The sequence below is a fragment of the Diorhabda sublineata genome, chromosome 1 (assembly GCF_026230105.1).
Source record: "Diorhabda sublineata isolate icDioSubl1.1 chromosome 1, icDioSubl1.1, whole genome shotgun sequence".
NCBI classification, from domain to species: domain Eukaryota; kingdom Metazoa; phylum Arthropoda; class Insecta; order Coleoptera; family Chrysomelidae; genus Diorhabda; species Diorhabda sublineata.
In genome coordinates this window covers 24,517,081-24,531,648 of record NC_079474.1, presented here as the reverse complement: position 1 = coordinate 24,531,648, position 14,568 = coordinate 24,517,081, and the positions used below count along the sequence as shown (strand labels likewise).

The window sequence follows — 14,568 nt, the reverse complement described above, 5'->3', positions numbered from 1 at the left end:
ACTTTCCCCAAAAAAGTCTATTTTTCTGGGAGTTTGTTGCACTTCCCAAGATGTTGGCAATACTCCTATAAGCTATCTAAGCCTTTTGCTGAGATATATTTTCGCAGAATAGATGTGGTCCATCGTCATGCTTATCTTCTTAAGGTGGTATGGACCGTCAGTTAAATGTTTTTTTTTTTGGATATTTCGAGAAGTTCCTCAAACTAATGTCGGTGACAACTCATTCGGCCTCAGTAGCGTTATAGAATATGGAGTCGTTGCCCTTTTATTTTCAAGGCAGTCTGCTTCCCCACTTACCTGGGTTTTTGCTTCTGTTAGCTAATGCTTTTAGAGTTTGTAAACACTCCCACACTAACATGGATGACCACTCAATAGTCTTCATGAGGTTTCTATCCAAACACTTCTAAGCACCTTTGTTTATTGCTTACAACTATACCTGGACAATATTGAATGATTTTTCTTTTGGCACGGAGAGCTTGTATGTGTGTCCAAAAATGCCCAATCTTACTCCTTACATTAGTTTAGTTTCATCTGTATACTATAGAGATATTTCTTAACTGGTCATTGATTACCATTTATAACAGGATGTCTATGTCAATCATGCTATGCAATTGGTCCATTGATTTGTCGCTGTTATTTATAATTATCAACCCTTAGGTTTTTCTGTCTTCTGTCAAGTTAATAGGTTTCACTCCACATTTAGTGTCTGAAGACGTTACCTTGGTTATCGAAACCCGTGTCAGACAGTATAAGTGTGAGTTGGTGTAGTAATATTGCAATCAGTGTATTCAATGGGTGTTTATCCTAGATCAATTATTACTGAACGACAGGGATTATATCCGCTAGTGATTTGGAGTTAAAAAGGCTTTGCCAAGAGAGATATATTCAACGTTATAAAATCCAAGCGAATACAGTGACTGGGACTGGAGCGAAATAATGAAGAGAGCATCAAAGAAAATATGAAGAGTAAAACGAAAAAAGATGGATTGGACACGCTTCGAAAAAGATGGTAGAAAAAGACTTCCTCCCCTTTTGCAATACTTTTGTTGTCAGAATTTTGATGCGGGATATCATTGTCACTGTCAATAATGTTGTTTGAATCTTCAGCAAAACAATAATATAAATATATAAATAAGTGACAGCAACTTTCTAGATCTATTACCCCAATGTCAATTGCAACTTGGAATCTCTGATTTTTGGTCATAGAATGGAAAGTTGAGAAAAATGATCCAACAATAAATATTCATGTGTTAATTCTTCCACTCCCAGTCTTTCACTTCAAACTATACTTATTCCTTTGAAGAATGAATGAAAATTGTGCTACCCTTTATGTTGGGAATTGAAAAACTAAAAGTTGAAGTAATTCAATGACTAATTAAGTATTTTTTCTCCAGAGAGAGTTAGTTAGTAACCTTATTTTGCGATTTGTACTTTCCTAATATATTGTAATCCTTTTTGGAGCTGAGAGGTTGAAAAACGTATTTAAATGTCAATTCAACGATTGATTTCATTCAATTGATTCAACAAATTAATACAAGATTTAAATTTGCCGCCATTTATACAATAAAGTGATACCAACCCTATAAAAAACAAATTAACAGCTAACAGTTTAGGGTTAGTAGAAAAAAAGCGTTATGCTATAGAACAACGTTTATCATTATCGACCAATATTTCAAAAATAAGTTTGGCGGTCGCAAATCCAAAAATTTCATACAAAATATGATCAGAATAGTGTTTTAATATTAGCAACTGTGAAGAGATAAGTTGAAATTTTCAGGAAACGAGATCCATAGGAGACGTCAAACACACTGGTTGATCAAAAACAAGTGGTTCAAATGTCAATACCGAAACAGTGCTTGAGTGTTGGTGACAATTCAGGAACCTCAATCATCGTGGACAAGGATTTCACATTTCAAGAAGCTCTCTACATCGTATATTCATTATAGATCTGCATCTATATGCTCACAAAATTCACTTAACAAAACAATTGAAGCCTAATGACCATGCAAAGCGAAAATATTTGTCGAATTGAATGATTATCATCAACAAATGGACGCTAATTTTTTGAAAAAAAATATTCTCAGCGAATAATCAAATTTCCAAATTGATGGTTTATTAATTTTCAAAATTGCCGATTTGGAGGATGTAATTGTCAAAAATGAAGCAGGTCAATCAGTAATTATAACTAGTGTTCGATATCACGACATGATAACACAGTTATTTTTGCAAATTTGATGATATTGATGTGGCCAAGTTTTGGATAAGACGGTGTCACATGCCATACATCCCATGACAACACTTATTTATTGCATGAGGCAGTTTCCGGTCGGGTACTCTCTCATTTCGGTGTCCTCCTATATCGTGTGATTCAACACCTTTAGATTCCTTTTTATAGGGTTATTCAAAAATCACATGTCCACGTCAACAAGCTTACAACCACGCATGCATTAAAGGAGATTCAATGTATGTAAGGCCCTGGAGGTCTTTGTTTGAAATATTATTCCATAAATTACTCTACCCTATAAGCTTTATGAGTTCACACAATAACAATCAATAGACTGTGTTTTCAATTTAATTCAAATATTGCAATCGTTTATATAAGAGTAAATAATTCTAGTAATAATAGTATTTTATGTAATGATAGATATTAGGCTAAAAAGAGATGAAGCGTATTATATTTTTACTAAGTACGTCACACGAAGCGGCGGCGGCGCGTCGAGTCGGCTGCTGCTCTATTGCCGAGTCAGCGGTCGACCTATATAGAAACGAATACTCATTGTATTGTTTCAATTCTTTTCTTAATAGACATTATTATCTAAAAATATGAATTATGTAGAAAATAAATGTCTTGATTAAAAATAATAGGAAGACTTCAGTCGACACTAGTAAAAGATAAAAATAACTGTGTGCACACTGTGCTTATATAAAAATATCAATAATAAAACTATAATATATGTTAAGAATTATTTTTGTGGAGTTGAATTAACAATGAACAATTTTTTACTTATCTTTCCTCGAATGTCGCGAGGAAATCATGTGTCGATACACCATTTTAACGACGCGGCGCGCATACGTAGATTTCTAGGAATTAGGCGGCCATAAGTCGAAATTCCAATAATCGACTAATGACAAACAATTTTTTTCCTAGAATAGTAGACTACCTGACGAACAATAACCAACCCTACCCACATCCCTAGACTGCGCTAGCGCGCTGCATTACTAGTCGAAACTTGATTGTCGCACTTACTGCACGTGAAAGTTCTTGACGCCCTTTTCGTATATCATTTTCTTCGGTGAATATTTTATGTGTCGTGTCATATTTGCTTGTTTAAGTGATGGATACCAATAATACAGGTAAGCCTTTATTAAATTAATATGAAATTGTATTAAATATATTGTCAATAAATGACTTAATGAGCCGTCAATAATTTGATAAAGAGGTGGTCTCGGGCGCATAGAATACTTGAAAACTTTTTGGCGGCCAATAATTCTTGGGTGGAAGGAACATTGGAGATCCCCGTAGACACGCATCAAAGGCCAGGACGACCTACCAAAACTTTTACCGAATCTAGCGAAAGAACAAAGAGAAGAAAAACTGAAGGATTCCGCGCATCTTACGACGTAGAAGTAATTGTTCACGCGGCACAAGTAATTTTACAAACAGAAGGAAAAAGAAACGCGTCTATTGTTTTAAAAGACATTACAAATTCTTCTGCGTCTGCCAGTGATTGTAAAAACAGATAAGTATTCAAAGTCTAAAGAAATAGAACCCCTTACTCCTCTGTAAGCACTGACAATGTTTGTTGAACCCGATTTGACCAGAAGACAGTACGAAATTATTCGAGCAACGAACAAAAGATTCTATCCACATTATGAATTATTATTGAAGGCCAAAGAAGATTGCTACCCACCCAAGGAGTCATTACGAGTGATGTCTACCTGCGTAGAAGGAACCTACAATCTTTATTGGATCACGCTGTAACCAGATTATCCCTCTTCTTAGAAGAAGTCTTACTCACACTTGATGCCGTTGAAAGGAACTCGTTACTGTTAATCTGCAAATGGGGTTGTGACGGCTCTCAACAAGCCCAGTTTAAACAAAGACTCTCAAACGAAGATGAATCTGATGCTAATATTTTTATAAGCTCATTTGTGCCTCTACGAATTGTTTGTGGTGAGGATAAAAATAAAATCGTGTGGCAAAATCCAAATCCATCTTCACCTAGATGCCGTCCAATAAGATTTAGATTCGTAAAAGAATCTACGGACATCACAAAAGAAGAAATTAATTATGTAAAGAATAGTGTAAACTCTTTAAACTTGACGAAAGTTGACCTCAATGGAAAGAATTTTTTTTTAACATAGTTTTAAAATGACTATGGTTTACGGAAAGGTCTGCAATGCAGCTACAGACTCCAAATCGACCAGCAGATGTTATATATGTGGAGCTACATCAAAAAATTTTAATGATTTAACAAAAAAAATGATATATGCCCTAAAGCTCTTGAATTTGGCCTTTCCGTATTACATGCAAGAATCCGGATATTCGAAAGTGTGCTGGAGAGACGAACCGAAGAAGAAAAAAATCTAGAAATGCAGAAGAAACTTCATATTCAGCAAAGATTTAGAGAGGAGATAGGTCTCTTAGTCGATATGCCAAAAAGTAACTTCGGAAACACAAACGGTGGAAATACCAGCCGAAGATTCTTCGAGAACCCTGAATTGGCTGCAGAAATCACTGGGATAAGTTATGACTTGATTATTAGATTAAAAGTGATATTAGAAGCCATATCAAGCGGCCATAAGATTGACGTAGCAAAATATGATAAATACGCCATGGAAACTGCGAAACAACATGTTGAGTTATATGGCTGGCATCCTATGACTCCAACGATGCATAAGATCTTAATTCATGGAGCTTCAATAATAGAAAATTCGTTGTTGCCGATAGGGCAACTTTCGGAAGGAGCTGCTGAGGCTTTTACATTTTAGGTCTTATCGCTTAAACATTGCTCGCAAGTTTTCGAGGGAAGAATGCAATTTAGATATTTATCATAGGTTACTATTAACATCCGACCTATTTATTAGTTCCATGAGAAAGACCAAAAAAACCGCTTCAAAATTATTTTTGCCTGGGACAATGCAGCTATTAATTCCTGCTGAGCCAAACCGACCAATGGGAATTGATGAAAGTGGCGAAAATTTAAATATAGATGAATAAGTCTCCAATGTATGATTGATTATTTTTAGTGATTATCTATTTAGCTTATGTACCTATAATATTGTATATAGAATGTAATCCTTTTAATAATATAATATATTTATTTACTTATTAGAACAAAATAAACTTTGTTTTATTTAATAATCCATACCTGAAAGTATTACTAAAACGTAGACAGCTGTCCCTCCTTGCGGAAAGCCGTGAGTATGTCATATGTATTTTCAATATAATATTAAAAAACACTTTGAAATCAACTACGATCTCGAATAAAATATTTTTTGATAAAAAATCACAAGTAGATGCGCCTAACCACCGTGCACCAACAAATAATTTCGATAAGTTATTCCAAACACAGAATTCTTTTTATGTAACTATTTTGTAATATAAATATCACATGAAATAATTTTGGCCGCCTATATCCTGAAAAACGATCTATGTGTGATCTAAGTTTGTTTTATTGTAATAAACTTATGAACTATCGTCGACTTCGTTGTCGTCGAGACAAAACGCTCCGACTGTTTTCAACTTTTAATACACGAGCATGTTTAGTATACGAAACTAGCTACAGTTGAGCTCATTATATAAACTTGCCAGATTGCATGGAACTTGCATATATTATTTCTCAACTGCCATCAATAACTAAATCAGAACAATTGAGAAAATTTCAATAAATGAATTTATAATTTTGGATATAATAATTCGTTAATTTTTTGCTTATCTAGAATTTATATGGTTGGGTGATTTTATACCGATGGTTGTTGATCCGGAGGGTATAATAATGGTTGATTTACTATCACTTTCAATTGAACTTATACAATTTTTCACAAGAATAATGATGTCAATAGGAAGGAATTAACAAACTTAAGAAGTTTAGAAGTATGGATATATTTTATACTGCTCGAGGTCCGATCTAAATAGGTACTATGTCATTAGCGCTGTAGGATTTAGGAGATCGGCCGGCTTGTTGAACAAAATGCCACTGGCTAGAGAGATTTGTCATTGTTTAACAAAAAAGGGTTGCTTTGCTGATGAAAATAAAGCAGGGGTTTTTTCGTGGTTTTTCAGAAAACTTGTCCCAATAGATTCCTTTCCAATAGCTTGTTCTTTTCCCACAAATAACGATTTTATAACTGTTAAAATCGGCATGAACTAGATTAACAGAGAGGCTCATAGAATGACATGTTAATAAGACTAAAACAAGAAGATTTCATAAGCACGGAAATCTCTTAATTTTCAGATAACAAGAATTAAAGTTCAAACAAATATATCACATTTAATTTGGGGGAAATTCGACTTCGATTTTGTTGGACTTGGGTGTTTGAGTGAAAAAGTGTCTGATTTCAACCACAAAACAGTTAGACAAGTTGTCTAGTAGTCAAATTTGCTCCATGTTATACCTACAGGAATTCTGAAAATGACTAGTTCCGTACGGACTCCATGGCAATGTTAATAAAAACAAATCACAAGTAACACCTTGAAACTACCACATTATTTTTCAATAATACGTCAACTATCCGGTGTCATTTCTAGTTTTGAATATGCTATTGAAAAAATGAAAGTACCCACTTACCTCGAAATGATCTTCACAACAAAAGCTTTTGCTTGTACTGGATAAAATATTATCCCTTCTACTATCCCTTCTTATTACATAACAATATTTTTTCGTAAAATCTCTTTCTTAGGAATATGTATAAATATTTTATATGGGGTGGTAATGGTGGTGTTGGTACTTTTGGTACAATACAATATTTATAACGGATCTTTGTCGATACAGGCTTCGACTTTTTGACAAAAAATACACTAATACGACATAATGCGATAAGAATCCTAATAAACCAGATAGAATATAAATAAAACAATGTGGTGTGGAAGCTGCTGTAGCTTGGCGATTGGCGCGTTGCAAGAAGAAATGAGGAAGAAGTAAAAATATTCCACTTTTAAAAATTTATATCAGTGCTATTATGAGTGCTATAGACGTGCGATAGATTTCATCATTTTCAGACCCATTGACTAAAAGCCTCTGAATTACAATGTTTCGATTTTTCAATAAATCCCTTGAAATTTTAATCTATTAGGGCATGCTACTTGATTTCATTTTCTTGGAGATAAACTAGTAAAATATTCTGTACGTATAGGATGAAATTTTTTCTTAACTAAACAGTTACTAAATCCTATTAGCGGAAAAATCTGTATTGTTATGAAAATCAGTATCACAGTGATACTGATAATACTTTATTATGATCTAATGTATGGATTAGTAGAGCATATTGATAAGTAACGATAGTTTCTACTATTGTTAATTGAATAATGAAAATCCTCTGGCCTAATTGTGCTATGTTGTGCAGTTTGTAGGTATATGGTATATTCCTGCTAACAAATTGGGTTATAACAGAAAATATGCTTTCTATAAAATCGAAGAGGCAGTATTATGCTGCATAAAAGAATTTCAGTCAACGCAACAAAATAAATGTATCCCATATATTCACCAACATCGAGACTGAAAATTATATGAAGCTCCTAAAACGCTAGTCTGAAGGTAATTGTCCAAAATAAGGACAAATTTTCTTACGGGAGCAGCTGGATAAATGATAATCCATTTTTTTAATATATAGAAGAAAGATATAGAAGAGTACTCCGGAGTGATTATATCAACATACCTGATCATTTACATCTGTGTTAGGTAAATTTCTCGATATTTGTGGATAATATCTTTCAGTGCAATCAGCTCACGTTACACCAAGACCTTCATTTTTAAAACACCATAAGGGTACTCTATACAACATTTGAGCAAACAAATTGTATATTTCTAGAACTGATAAATCCTGAACTTCATATTTGTCATTCAGCAAGTGCCGAAGTGTATATTGATATATTAATAACAAGGTACGTTAACGATAAAGAAACGTTGTGGAAGTAACTAACAAAAAATTGTTTACACCAAACAATGAGTTATATTTTTTGAACGTCAGCTTTGAGCAATAGATATCATTTCATGCACTTTTGCAATGACATTAATTATAATAACCATTTTATTCTTAAAAAGTAAGGATTATCTGTTGTCTACTGTAGAGGAAATTTATATCTCTATTATTTTTAAACAAAATACGATCAAAAACCAATGCGGTAAATTCAGGAGAACTATTTCATTTTTACTCAAACAGGAATATTAGACACAAGACAAGATGAAAATATTTCAAGAAGTAGTGGATTAAGTCAGCTATATATAATACAGTTATTTTTACTGACGGAATACCTCCCTGCAGGCCACGATATTTTATTATATATCTTACAGAAAAGTCAATCATTCTGATGAGAATCTAAAACCCATTCGAAAAGCCAGAAAACTTCCAACCATAATCTGCAGATGGCAATCAAGATTTGTCCATTGCAATGCTACGTCTTTTAACAAAAATTTAGTGAACTTTAGTAGCGAATGCTCGAGCGGGTAAAAACATTTGAGGCATGTATAATGCTATATACAATAAATATTATTTCGTACTGAACAACCATGTTTCTATTTGTAAGCACATCAACAACTCTGGATCTAGGAAGCAGTTTTCACTGTCTGTATTATTCAATCTTATGAACTAAAGAACGTTTAATGTGTTATACAACACCCGTCGGATATAACCATATAACCAAAAGGAATTTTCAGCTCTACCCATAAACTGAAACAGGAAATTAGAAATATGAAACCTTCATATCAAGGAACTTTGTTGAGATAGAACTTTATGTCAAAATCTCCACAACCGTATCGTTATGCTATTAGATTTCATTATTATTCCAATAGAATTGATACTTCAATTCAATACTCACTAACTGTCATTCCTATACAGGGAGTTTCGAAAAACTGGGTACAACTGCGGCTGTATTATTACCAGTTGTCGGCCATTTGGCTAATAAGAGGATTCAATAAGTTATGAGGAAACCGCAGCAAAACTGTAGCACCAGCAGATGGATTGGTGGAGCTAGAATTCACCCTAATGAAGATAAGAGTTTTATCGAGAAAATCTAGGAAAAAAACTTTTGAAAGTTCTTCATTAGCTGTTGTTAGTAGGCAAAGGAGGAATATGGACGCTTCCTCTTGGGGTTAAAAGAAAGGAGCCGTCTAGTAGTCAAAGATATGAAGAGGATGTTCTAAGCAAATTGTAGATGAGAATCTCATATCCAGCTTGAGGTCTTTTTAGACGGCTTGGAATCGATTATATCGATATTGGCATTATTGACCGGTTTCGCCAGTACAAAACGAGGATGCTGTTACCAGATTTTGATCCTTTCTTCCTTGTTCAGATAATCTTCCTTTGGTGTATCGTTATGGATATATTTAATAAACAGGTAATAGCGGCGACCGAACTTATATTCATATTTATTTAAAAGAATTTTGAAAGCTTTCTTTTCCGGTGAATATTTTCTGGTATAAAATTTCAAATTCCAAATTGGAATATTGTCCGTTGTTATAGGATTTGCTAGAATCATAACGGTGATAGTTCTACTAATGAAAATTATGTCCGAATTATTTGTGTCTTTTTAATTTATAGTCTTCGTATTTGTTTACTTTTCAAGATTTAGATTTGTTATTATAAATTAATTAACCGAATTTGCCCCCAACATTAGATAATTGCTTTTCTTTCTCTCAAAACAGTTAAAACAGTTCAATTTCTGTCCTCGAACAGTCTAAACATATTTGGATTGTCTCTAAAGGATTTCGATTCAAAGACACAAAAAATTTAAACTTATGAAATTTCATATAAATCGTGAATGTGATTTTACCATCAAGCTGTATGCACTTTCTTCCTTTGATTTAAATCTTTTGATTGTACAAAAAACCTCGAAAAGTTTGAATATTTCTTGTCAACACTTAAGTAACCTCACTGCGTATGTGCTTATACTATGTTTAGATTATCGAGGAGGAGTCGGAAGTTACTTATAGGAATCTACAACTGTAAAACCATGTTCTTCATTTTATTGACAAGAATTTACGAAAGATAATCAGAAGTTAATGTATTTTTTGTTTGTACGCTCGGTAACTATTTGCTTGCCAATTTACAGTTACGAGAACTACTCATGTGCTGTGTAGTTGAGTTTCAATTTAAGAAGCGTTACAGTTCAAATGATACAATTTTTGCAAAGACACTGTAAATTTAAGAACAATTATGATTGATATTTTATATCGTAAATTATTTTAAAAAATGTACTGCTCCTGGCTAGCAAGGTAGGAAAGCTATTATGTTAAGGTTTATTCCATGACAAAAAACATTTCTGGTACGTTTCTTTTGAAATGACTTCAGACAGATCTCTTGAATATCGGACATGGTATTAAAACGTTTCCTTTCAGCTTATTTGTTACTATATGGAAAAGCTAGAAGTCGCATGATATCAAATCTGGTTGGCAGGCTAGACAAGTTGTTTTCCCTAAAATGAAATCTTATCGCCCACAACCGAAAAAAAAAGGAGCCATGACCATTACTTTGATGTTTGACTGACTGTCTGATTGGTGAGACTTTTTAGGGTGAAGTGAGACATTGGTATATCATTGAGAAATAGTCATATATAGAACATTTCATGGGAAGTTTATTATTATTGAACTGTTAAATATCTATTTGTCACATAGGGCTTTTCACGAAGTCCACAATCTACAAAACGGAAAGGTAGATTTCTGAGAATGGTTTAGACTTTACCTACATACGGAGCCATCCGAGCTTCTTGTTAAAGATCTCGTTGAATTTTTTTTTTTCATAACATTTTTACCAAAAACAAAATTTTTCATTCTACAACAAACATTCCATTTATCACCTACAAACAATATTCTAATCATCATAATGTAAGGTGTTTCATTAAGATTCCTTGAAATTTTCGTAGTTAGACATTTTTCTTTTTTCGCTGAAGAAAATTTTATTTAATCAGCTACATACATTACCCCGAATTGAGAAATATTCTCTTTTCAATACGAGAACTTAACAATGGCAATCAGTCGTAATGTTATATTTATATTTTAAAATAAAAGTTAGGATCAAAAATAACTTACTGGAATTGTAGTCCTTGTGCTATGTCCTTTTAGTAGAAATATTGGTCTTAGTCTTAGTACTATTGATAAAATGAAGTGAAATTACTGAAACAAAGAGCACTTTCAAAATTCTGTTCTCGCCACTCTTTCGACCATCCAAATCATTTATGGTAAAATCGTTTCGAAAAATATGCTATAACTGTTATTATATAAGAAGTTGTGCATTGTTTAAAATTTTTATTTAACTAAAACGTAGAATATGTGTTTTGTAAGAGGTATGGTTGTTCTGTTCATAATTGAGCAAAGCATATTTCGAAATCTAAAGCGGTATCGTTTGAAGCAGATCATTGATTTCATTTAGGTATTCATTTAATGGATATTTTGACGAAGTTATACGTAAGTAGATAGAGGACAATTTCATACAAAGTGTCTCAATAGAAAGTTTACCTTTGTATTACTTATTATGTGATCTATTCGGTAGCCTGGTTCTTAGGAATTTAGTTGTTATAGAGCGTTTTTCGACAGCTTACCGCGTATTGTGCGTACGTGAGTTTTATGAAAACATTAATTCTGCGAGCGTAGAAAACTGCAATGTTCCCAATGTTCGTGACTTAAATGATGCACCAGGCGTAGACAAAGCTATTAGCTCTACTCGAGCATGACTTGTCTATTCGGGAGCTTCTGGTGCTTCAAAAGTGAATAAATCATCATTATTCCGTATTTTAGATAATTTTTTGAGTTACACCCCTACAGAATTCAGTTAGTGTACGATTAAAAACCTCAGGTTGCTGGTCAGATCCAGGTAATTGAGTGTTTTCCAACATTTATCAACACTTTGTTATCAGATGAAGCTCATTTACAGTAAAATCAGAGTATCATGTGCAGATGTTAGACAAATCCTTCGCGCCTGAACTACAAAACACAAAACTTAATAGTTATAACCAAAAAACATTGTTCCCACAGAACGGAACAACTTCACAAACGTTCAATGAATCTTTGAAACGAGTTTGTGAAACTTTTCCTGGTAAATTGATCTAAAGGACATGTGACCTAAGTTGGTCTCCACACAGTCCCGACATAACAACTATGAATTTTGTCTTGTAGTTGAAGTTCTCATTGACAAACCCACTTCTTTGAGACCTTTAAAAAAATTGGCAGCTATCACGCTATACCTACCGAGGCGACAAATATAATTTTAGGACTTGATTAAAACTGACGAGACCAAAACGAGATTTACATATTAGTTGTCTTATCTCGTCATAGGGTCACGACATATACTACAAACACGATGTCTATAAAGCGGCTATAGTAGCAGACTGGCATGCCACAACTGATTCAAACTTATCACTGCTTGTTTAGACAAACGAAAGTATAAAACAGAAGCTATTATAAAAATTCATTGATCATACCATGTGTGTACAATTTTTTGAGATACACTCTGTATATCTATTTCATATCTTAGTTTGGTCTATATATTACAATACATACTGTTTCATTGTGATTTGTAAGTGGTATACATTTTTCACATCGAATGAATAGTTTTCACCTCATTATAGCGTTGAAACAAATCTTATTAGTAATAAAGACTTATTTCCCATGAAATTATCTTCCAAACATTTACTGTACATATTCCGTATATATCTATTAATCAGGATTTCAATGAGTGTACTGAAACATTCTGCCAATCGTATTCCGAAAAAAATAGATGGGGTGCGTCAAATTAGTTGAAACTAATCTTGAACAAAAAGTAACCTTTTGTGGTCTCATCTAAGGGATGTAACTGTTGATTGTGACCATTTTCCAAGGAAGTCAAGCGATTTATCTTCGTTGAAGAGTAACCCTCCATCAATGTAATCAATGTGGATCTTAATGGTTTCTACTGAATTCACTTCGATTGCCAATATACGTTCTGTATCTTCCAAATTAACTAAGTCAGCAATATTGGAAATCTAATCAATTTCACTTATAAGATGTACTTTTCGAAAATCAAAGATAGATAAATATGTATAAAAATAGATATATAATATATAGGGTCGAATCATTTAATTATACAGATGAAAAATAGTTTAATATTAATAAGTGGATTCATGAGATATCAAAGTGAATGTTGAATTAAACAAAAAATTCACTTTATAAAAAGTATCTATATATCCCAAGAGAAAATGCGGATAAGAGCACAATTATTTGATATCGTATCAAAATAATCGTTAGTAAAGTTTCTAAGATTACTAACAAGATAATAAGAGACGAAGTTCGGTAACTAGAATTAGCCTTTCTGCTCATCCCTCATGAATACAATTACTGTACAATTCTGTATATATTCCCGAAATTCCTTGAGTGGATAAGTATAATCATACCTTAAGGTAGCTAACAGAATTTAACCAAGTTTGCTATAAAGAAAGTTTCGTATCCTTTGTGTTAGAGATAGAGCTACAATTACTTCAAGAGTATCGTATATAATTAGTCAAGGCCGCCGCAATCTATTCTCAAAGTACGAGTATATGTTCCGAGGGAAATACTAAATATTGAACACGTATTTGGAACAATATCTATGTTACAGGATTATAGATGATTCATGTATATTTTGATACACGATATTCCGACTAAATAGACTTAATACTGTACTCAAAATATTAGTAAGTTAACGGCCGTTTTCATAATACATTTAAAGGAAGCTAGAAATTGAAAGTACCGATTAAATTGAGTCGTACGTTTCATGAATAAGTCTAAATGTTCTTTTAATTTGAACTTTGAGGTAAAGTCAGAAATGTTTCACTTTAGTACATGAAAGACTTCTTTAGTAACGAACGTCAAATGCAAACGTAGGTTATGTTTGAATTGCAATCTGACTCAGGGGTCCCTGTGATAAGTTTTGAAAAATAAAAGGTTTATGACCCTATGGTTAAATATCGTGTTAAGTTCGAGTCAAACACATCCAAAGAAAAAAATATTATTGCCCGAAGACGAAAAATATATCATCATAGAAAAAGCATTGGATTTAGATTTTTATGAACAATTTCGAATAATGAACTCCTCTGTTACCTACGGCATTATTCAATCAAGTTCGGGATAAAATAGAGCTACATACAAATAGTAAAAAACTACATATGATTTCAATAATTAATAAATTGTCTTATTTTTTAACTTGTACTGCCTGCGATTTTTACCTACAGCATGTTGACGGAGATTTTGTAATTGCTGCAAAATCTTCTACAAGCCGAAAAGTTCGGAGAATGTCTTACACTTCTACGTTTAATTTTGTTTCTTTCCCCAATGACATTAGAAAAGGACAAAGTATTGTCCATAGTATCTGTCAAAAGATAGAACTATGCTTGTCAATCTT

The 14,568-nt window shown here is 33.0% G+C and overlaps 1 protein-coding gene across 4 annotated transcripts in view; it reads right to left on the bottom strand.

Annotated features, from left to right (window-relative positions):
- Positions 1 to 14,568, bottom strand: part of LOC130441257 (RNA-binding protein Musashi homolog 2) — a 453,235-nt gene that overhangs the window by 397,701 nt on the left and 40,966 nt on the right. The window contains exon 2 of one of the 4 annotated variants that reach the window (XM_056774867.1): positions 11,247 to 11,330. The exons of the other annotated variants lie outside the window; for them this stretch is intronic. The gene's annotated coding sequence lies outside the window, so the exon portion shown is untranslated. The remainder of the gene's footprint in view (positions 1 to 11,246; positions 11,331 to 14,568) is intronic. 4 annotated transcript variants of the gene reach the window in all.